Raw genomic sequence first — 5,828 nt, forward strand, 5'->3', positions numbered from 1 at the left:
TCCGAAATGTAGGACGAAATTGTAGTAAATATTAGTAAACAATACTATCTAAGTAATAATATGTGAATAAAGTATTTAAGGTCCTGGTTTTAAATAATGTAATATTGTAAATACTAGTTTTTCTATGTTTTTGTATCCGTTTTTGTTCGTTGTGTTTGGAGTGGGCGGTGTTCAATTTTTGGGTGTGAGTGTGTTCAATGTTTGCGAGGTGGGGTTCGATTCCCCAACGAAGTTGGTGTCTGGTGGCCCTCGGTTTATGGTGGACCCAACCCTAAGGCATTGCACTTTCAGCCATGGGTTGGATTAGGTTCTGAGATCGGCAGGCATTGCACCGCCCTCACGGGAGCCTGGCCGTTCACCTTAAATATAAAAAACTTACCTGACGCGGGAGGTACTGTGATCAAGGAGGCAGTCCTCTCAAGGCGAGCCCTTTCATTGCACTTCGACTGGGTTGACCCTTGCGATTACCCCAAATGTGGGTAACTCGAGCGTATAATTTCTGGTAGTGGGGACCTGCGTTCGCGCTCGTCCCCGCAAAAGTCATCCAAACTATGTCTATATGGCCCTCTTACTGACTATCGAGGGTATTTTTGCTTTTGCAGTGGACCGGTAGACTTGCAAAGAAAGCAAAGGACGCACAACTGGCCAAGGTGTTGGCACGTTTGGAGGGGTAGAAGTGCATTGGAGAGACTGGAGGAAGGAAACAAGGTGAGTTTCGGGGCGGTGCGTAACTTTGCTGGCTGTTTTTGTTCAAGGCCTGTCTGCTCTATTGTGTGTAAAGTCCTGTTCGTTTGTATTTGCAGGTTGTGCGTGCCGTGCCGTGCTGTGCTATGCGCGCGAAGGGAAAGGAAATGAAAGGAAACCAAACGGCCGATCGACCGAGCGAGCGAGCATAGAAGGGCATTCGACTTGGACCGTGAGTACACTTTGAACCTTTTGAGCGGTTTTATTGTCACTGGAGCCGCTTTTAGAAATGCTATTGCTATCGTTAGTGTATCCTTTGTGCGAGCAAGCGAGTGAACGAATGAACGAGGGAAGGAAACAAACTAGCAGAGTAGTAAAAGTATCGAACCTTTTTCCCGATTCGTTTGCAGTCTGAATCCAACCATTGTCGACTTTCAGTGCCGTTTTTCGCGCGCCTCCTCTTGGAAGTGTGCGAGGTTTTTGCCACGTCACGATGGCTTAAAACTGCGTCTCAGAAGTGTGCGTTTTTTCCTATTCATTTTTCGTTCGTTTATTTGGAATGATTTGATATCACAGAAGTAGAATTTGACATCATAAACTGTTCATCTCGCGCGTGCTCACTCGCTCGCGCGCGCTCTGTAAGAAAAGTCGATCGCACTAGAGTTTTCGCCATTAGCTGGCCGATTTTTGACAAAAAGGTGTTTTCCCCCCCTCGTTTTTTGCTTTGATTTTGTTCCTCACTCACCTACGGCTCTCTATGTGAAATTGTGGTGTATGGAGAGCTATTTATTTGGATAAAACGTTTAGAGATGTTCGCAAGACAAAAAATTGAAGCCTACAACACGGGGTATTCCCAGGCGGTCACCCATCCAAGTACTAACCCCGCCCGACAGGGCTTAACTTCGGTGATCGGACGAGAACCGGTGCTTTCCCTGTGGTATGGTCGTAGACGAGGAAATGGGGTCGAAAATTCTGCTTGTTATCGGCCAGGTTCAGGCTGTAAAGCGGCCACATCCCTGAGTGTAGGCGAATTTGAAATTCTAAAGCCCTAGTTTCGTTACTCTAACCCTAAGAAATCGATACTCTAACCCTAAGAAATTGTTACCCTAACCCTAAGAAATGGTTACCCTAACCCCGAAGTCGTTACCTAACCCTAATGTATTTTCCTCAACCCAGTTAACACATTGAGGAGCATCGATTTGAAGCACTATTCCCTAGGGAGGGGAGGGAGGGTCCCAAGAGACATAACGTGTCCTAAAAACCTATTATACAATGTTTTAGCTCCGTAGGTGCGTGTATCTGGCTTTAAATCTTACAGTGAGGAGATACCAAACGGGTCAGCCTCTGGGACCGTCTGCGGGACTCGCAAGGGCTTGTGGGGGCGACCTGCTACTATCCACCATAAACCGTGGGAAGGATCCCTCGACCACCCCCCTCACCCAGGGCATGCTTCGGCATCTGCTTCGGCATCGCTTCGGCCTTTTGGCTAAGATCAAGTGTAGTATCTGTTCTTATCAGCTTAATATCTGATACGCTGCTCATTGAGCAGCTCATATTATTAAACTGATTTTTGGAACTGGGCTGTGAAAAGAGGCTTGCCTCGTCCCAGCCACGGGTTGCCTCGGTATAGCACTACCTCCGAGTGCGGCCCACTTCCCTCTGGGGAAGACACATTCAATCCAAAACAAAGTCAACGGTATAGCATTCTTTTATGTTTACAGGAGCCCCGCCCGCCCTTAGAGGGGGAAGAGGTGAAAGAGGGATGATAATTCAGACAACAGACAATGGCAGGAACGGCCGCTGGCCTACGTTTTCTGAAGTGCGCAAAGCACTACCACAAGGACCTAGGGGTAAGTGGATTTTTTCACCGAGGGCAGACGCTGAAAAAGCATACTTACCTGACGCGGGAGGTACTGTGATCAAGGAGGCAGTCCTCTCAAGGCGAGGCCCTTTCATTGCACTTCGACTGGGTTGACCCTTGCGATTACCCCAAATGTGGGTAACTCGAGCGTATAATTTCTGGTAGTGGGGACCTGCGTTCGCGCTCGTCCCCGCAAAAGTCATCCAAAAACTATGTCTATATGGCCCTCTTACTGACTATCGAGGGTATTTTTGCTTTTGCAGTGGACCGGTAGACTTGCAAAGAAAGCAAAGGACGCACAACTGGCCAAGGTGTTGGCACGTTTGGAGGGGTAGAAGTGCATTGGAGAGACTGGAGGAAGGAAACAAGGTGAGTTTCGGGGCGGTGCGTAACTTTGCTGGCTGTTTTTGTTCAAGGCCTGTCTGCTCTATTGTGTGTAAAGTCCTGTTCGTTTGTATTTGCAGGTTGTGCGTGCCGTGCCGTGCTGTGCTATGCGCGCGAAGGAAAGGAAATGAAAGGAAACCAAACGGCCGATCGACCGAGCGAGCGAGCATAGAAGGGCATTCGACTTGGACCGTGAGTACACTTTGAACCTTTTGAGCGGTTTTATTGTCACTGGAGCCGCTTTTAGAAATGCTATTGCTATCGTTAGTGTATCCTTTGTGCGAGCAAGCGAGTGAACGAATGAACGAGGGAAGGAAACAAACTAGCAGAGTAGTAAAAGTATCGAACCTTTTTCCCGATTCGTTTGCAGTCTGAATCCAACCATTGTCGACTTTCAGTGCCGTTTTTTTTCGCGCGCCTCCTCTTGGAAGTGTGCGAGTGTTTTGCCACGTCACGATGGCTTAAAACTGCGTCTCAGAAGTGTGCGTTTTTTTCCTATTCATTTTTTTCGTTCGTTATTTGGAATGATTTGATATCACAGAAGTAGAATTTGACATCATAAACTGTTCATCTCGCGCGTGCTCACTCGCTCGCGCGCGCTCTGTAAGAAAAGTCGATCGCACTAGAGTTTTCGCCATTAGCTGGCCGATTTTTGACAAAAAGGTGTTTTCCCCCCCCCTCGTTTTTTGCTTTGATTTTGTTCCTCACTCACCTACGGCTCTCTATGTGAAATTGTGGTGTATGGAGAGCTATTTTGGGATAAAACGTTTAGAGATGTTCGCAAGACAAAAAATTGAAGCCTACAACACGGGGTATTCCCAGGCGGTCACCCATCCAAGTACTAACCCCGCCCGACAGGGCTTAACTTCGGTGATCGGACGAGAACCGGTGCTTTCCCTGTGGTATGGTCGTAGACGAGGAAATGGGGTCGAAATTCTGCTTGTTATCGGCCAGGTTCAGGCTGTAAAGCGGCCACATCCCTGAGTGTAGGCGAATTTGAAATTCTAAAGCCCTAGTTTCGTTACTCTAACCCTAAGAAATCGATACTCTAACCCTAAGAAATTGTTACCCTAACCCTAAGAAATGGTTACCCTAACCCCGAAGTCGTTACCTAACCCTAATGTATTTTCCTCAACCCAGTTAACACATTGAGGAGCATCGATTTGAAGCACTATTCCCTAGGGAGGGGAGGGAGGGGTCCCAGAGACATAACGTGTCCTAAAAACCTATTATACAATGTTTTAGCTCCGTAGGTGCGTGTATCTGGCTTTAAAATCTTACAGTGAGGAGATACCAAACGGGTCAGCCTCTGGGACCGTCTGCGGGACTCGCAAGGGCTTGTGGGGGCGACCTGCTACTATCCACCATAAACCGTGGGAAGGATCCCTCGACCACCCCCCTCACCCAGGGCATGCTTCGGCATCTCGGCTTTTCGGCCTTTTTGCTAAGTAAGTGTAGTATCTTTCTTATCAGCTTAATATCTGATACGCTGCTCATTGAGCAGCTCATATATTAAACTGATTTTTGGAACTGGGCTGTGGAAAAGAGGCTTGCCTCGTCCCAGCCACGGGTTGCCTCGGTATAGCACTACCTCCGAGTGCGGCCCACTTCCCTCTGGGGAAGACACATTCAATCCAAAACAAAGTCAACGGTATAGCATTCTTTTATGTTTACAGGAGCCCCGCCCGCCCTTAGAGGGGGAAGAGGTGAAAGAGGGATGATAATTCAGACAACAACTAAGACAATGGCAGGAACGGCCGCTGGCCTACGTTTTCTGAAGTGCGCAAAGCACTACCACAAGGACCTAGGGGTAAGTGGATTTTTTCACCGAGGGCAGACGCTGAAAAAGCATACTTACCTGACGCGGGAGGTACTGTGATCAAGGAGGCGTCCTCTCAAGGCGAGGCCCTTTCATTGCACTTTGGATTAAAGAAGCAGGATTTTTTTGACCCTTGCGATTACCCCAAATGTGGGTAACTCGAGCGTATAATTTCTGGTAGTGGGGACCTGCGTTCGCGCTCGTCCCCGCAAAAGGCTCCAAACTATGTCTATATGGCCCTCTTACTGACTATCGAGGGTATTTTGCTTTTGCAGTGGACCGGGACTTGCAAAGAAAGCAAAGGACGCACAACTGGCCAAGGTTTTTGGCACTTTGGAGGGGTAGAAGTGCATTGGAGAGACTGGAGGAAGGAAACAAGGTTTTTTTCGGGCGGTGCGTCCACTTTGCTGGCTGTTTTTGTTCAAGGCCTGTCTGCTCTATTGTGTGTAAAGTCCTGTTCGTTTGTATTTGCAGTTGTGCGTGCCGTGCCGTGCTGTGATGCGCGCGAAGGGAAATTGAAATGAAAGAAACCAAACGGCCGATCGACCGGCGAGCGAGCATAGAAGGGCATTCGACTTGGACCGTGAGTACACTTTGAACCGATTTTGAGCGGTTTTATTGTCATAAGCCGCCGCTTTTAGAAATGCTATTGCTATCGTTAGTGTATCCTGCTGTTGTGCGAGCAAGCGAGTGAACGAATGAAACGAGGGAAGGAAACAAACAGCAGAGTAGTAAAAGTATCGAACCTTTTTCCCGATTCGTTTGCAGTCTGATCCAGTCCCTTGTCGACTTTCAGTGCCGTTTTTCGCGCGCCTCCTCTTGGAAGTTAATGGCGAGTGTTTTGCCACGTCACGATGGCTTAAAACTGCGTCTCAGAAGTGTGCGTTTTTTTCCTATTCAGCGCATTTTTTCGTTCGTTATTTGGAATGATTTGATATCACAGAAGTAGAATTTGACATCATGAACTGTTCATCTCGCGCGTGCTCACTCGCTCGCGCGCGCTCTGTAAGAAAAGTCGATCGCACTAGTTTTTCGCCATTAGCTGGCCGATTTTTGACAAAAAGGGTGTTTTCCCCCCCT

General features: G+C 48.0%; 6 non-coding genes and 1 pseudogene across 6 annotated transcripts; 5 read left to right on the forward strand and 2 right to left on the reverse strand.

Annotated features, from left to right (window-relative positions):
• The first annotated feature begins 371 nt into the window (after positions 1-371).
• Positions 372-534, forward strand: LOC136278624 (U1 spliceosomal RNA). The gene has a single exon (XR_010716446.1). It is a non-coding gene; the product is annotated as a U1 spliceosomal RNA (small nuclear RNA).
• Positions 535-1,516: 982 nt separating this feature from the next.
• LOC136278611 (5S ribosomal RNA) lies at positions 1,517-1,635 on the reverse strand. The gene has a single exon (XR_010716434.1). It is a non-coding gene; the product is annotated as a 5S ribosomal RNA (ribosomal RNA).
• A 517-nt stretch (positions 1,636-2,152) lies between these two features.
• LOC136278628 (U2 spliceosomal RNA) lies at positions 2,153-2,342 on the forward strand. Its single transcript, XR_010716449.1, has one exon. It is a non-coding gene; the product is annotated as a U2 spliceosomal RNA (small nuclear RNA).
• A 232-nt stretch (positions 2,343-2,574) lies between these two features.
• LOC136278616 (U1 spliceosomal RNA) lies at positions 2,575-2,738 on the forward strand. The gene has a single exon (XR_010716438.1). It is a non-coding gene; the product is annotated as a U1 spliceosomal RNA (small nuclear RNA).
• A 988-nt stretch (positions 2,739-3,726) lies between these two features.
• On the reverse strand, positions 3,727-3,845 carry LOC136278622 (5S ribosomal RNA). Its single transcript, XR_010716444.1, has one exon. It is a non-coding gene; the product is annotated as a 5S ribosomal RNA (ribosomal RNA).
• Positions 3,846-4,353: 508 nt separating this feature from the next.
• On the forward strand, positions 4,354-4,542 carry LOC136278629 (U2 spliceosomal RNA). Its single transcript, XR_010716450.1, has one exon. It is a non-coding gene; the product is annotated as a U2 spliceosomal RNA (small nuclear RNA).
• A 237-nt stretch (positions 4,543-4,779) lies between these two features.
• Positions 4,780-4,957, forward strand: LOC136278625 (U1 spliceosomal RNA; annotated as a pseudogene).
• The last annotated feature ends 871 nt before the right edge of the window (positions 4,958-5,828 follow it).

This window comes from Pocillopora verrucosa, unplaced genomic scaffold (genome assembly GCF_036669915.1).
Source record: "Pocillopora verrucosa isolate sample1 unplaced genomic scaffold, ASM3666991v2 scaffold_28, whole genome shotgun sequence".
NCBI lineage: Eukaryota > Metazoa > Cnidaria > Anthozoa > Scleractinia > Pocilloporidae > Pocillopora > Pocillopora verrucosa.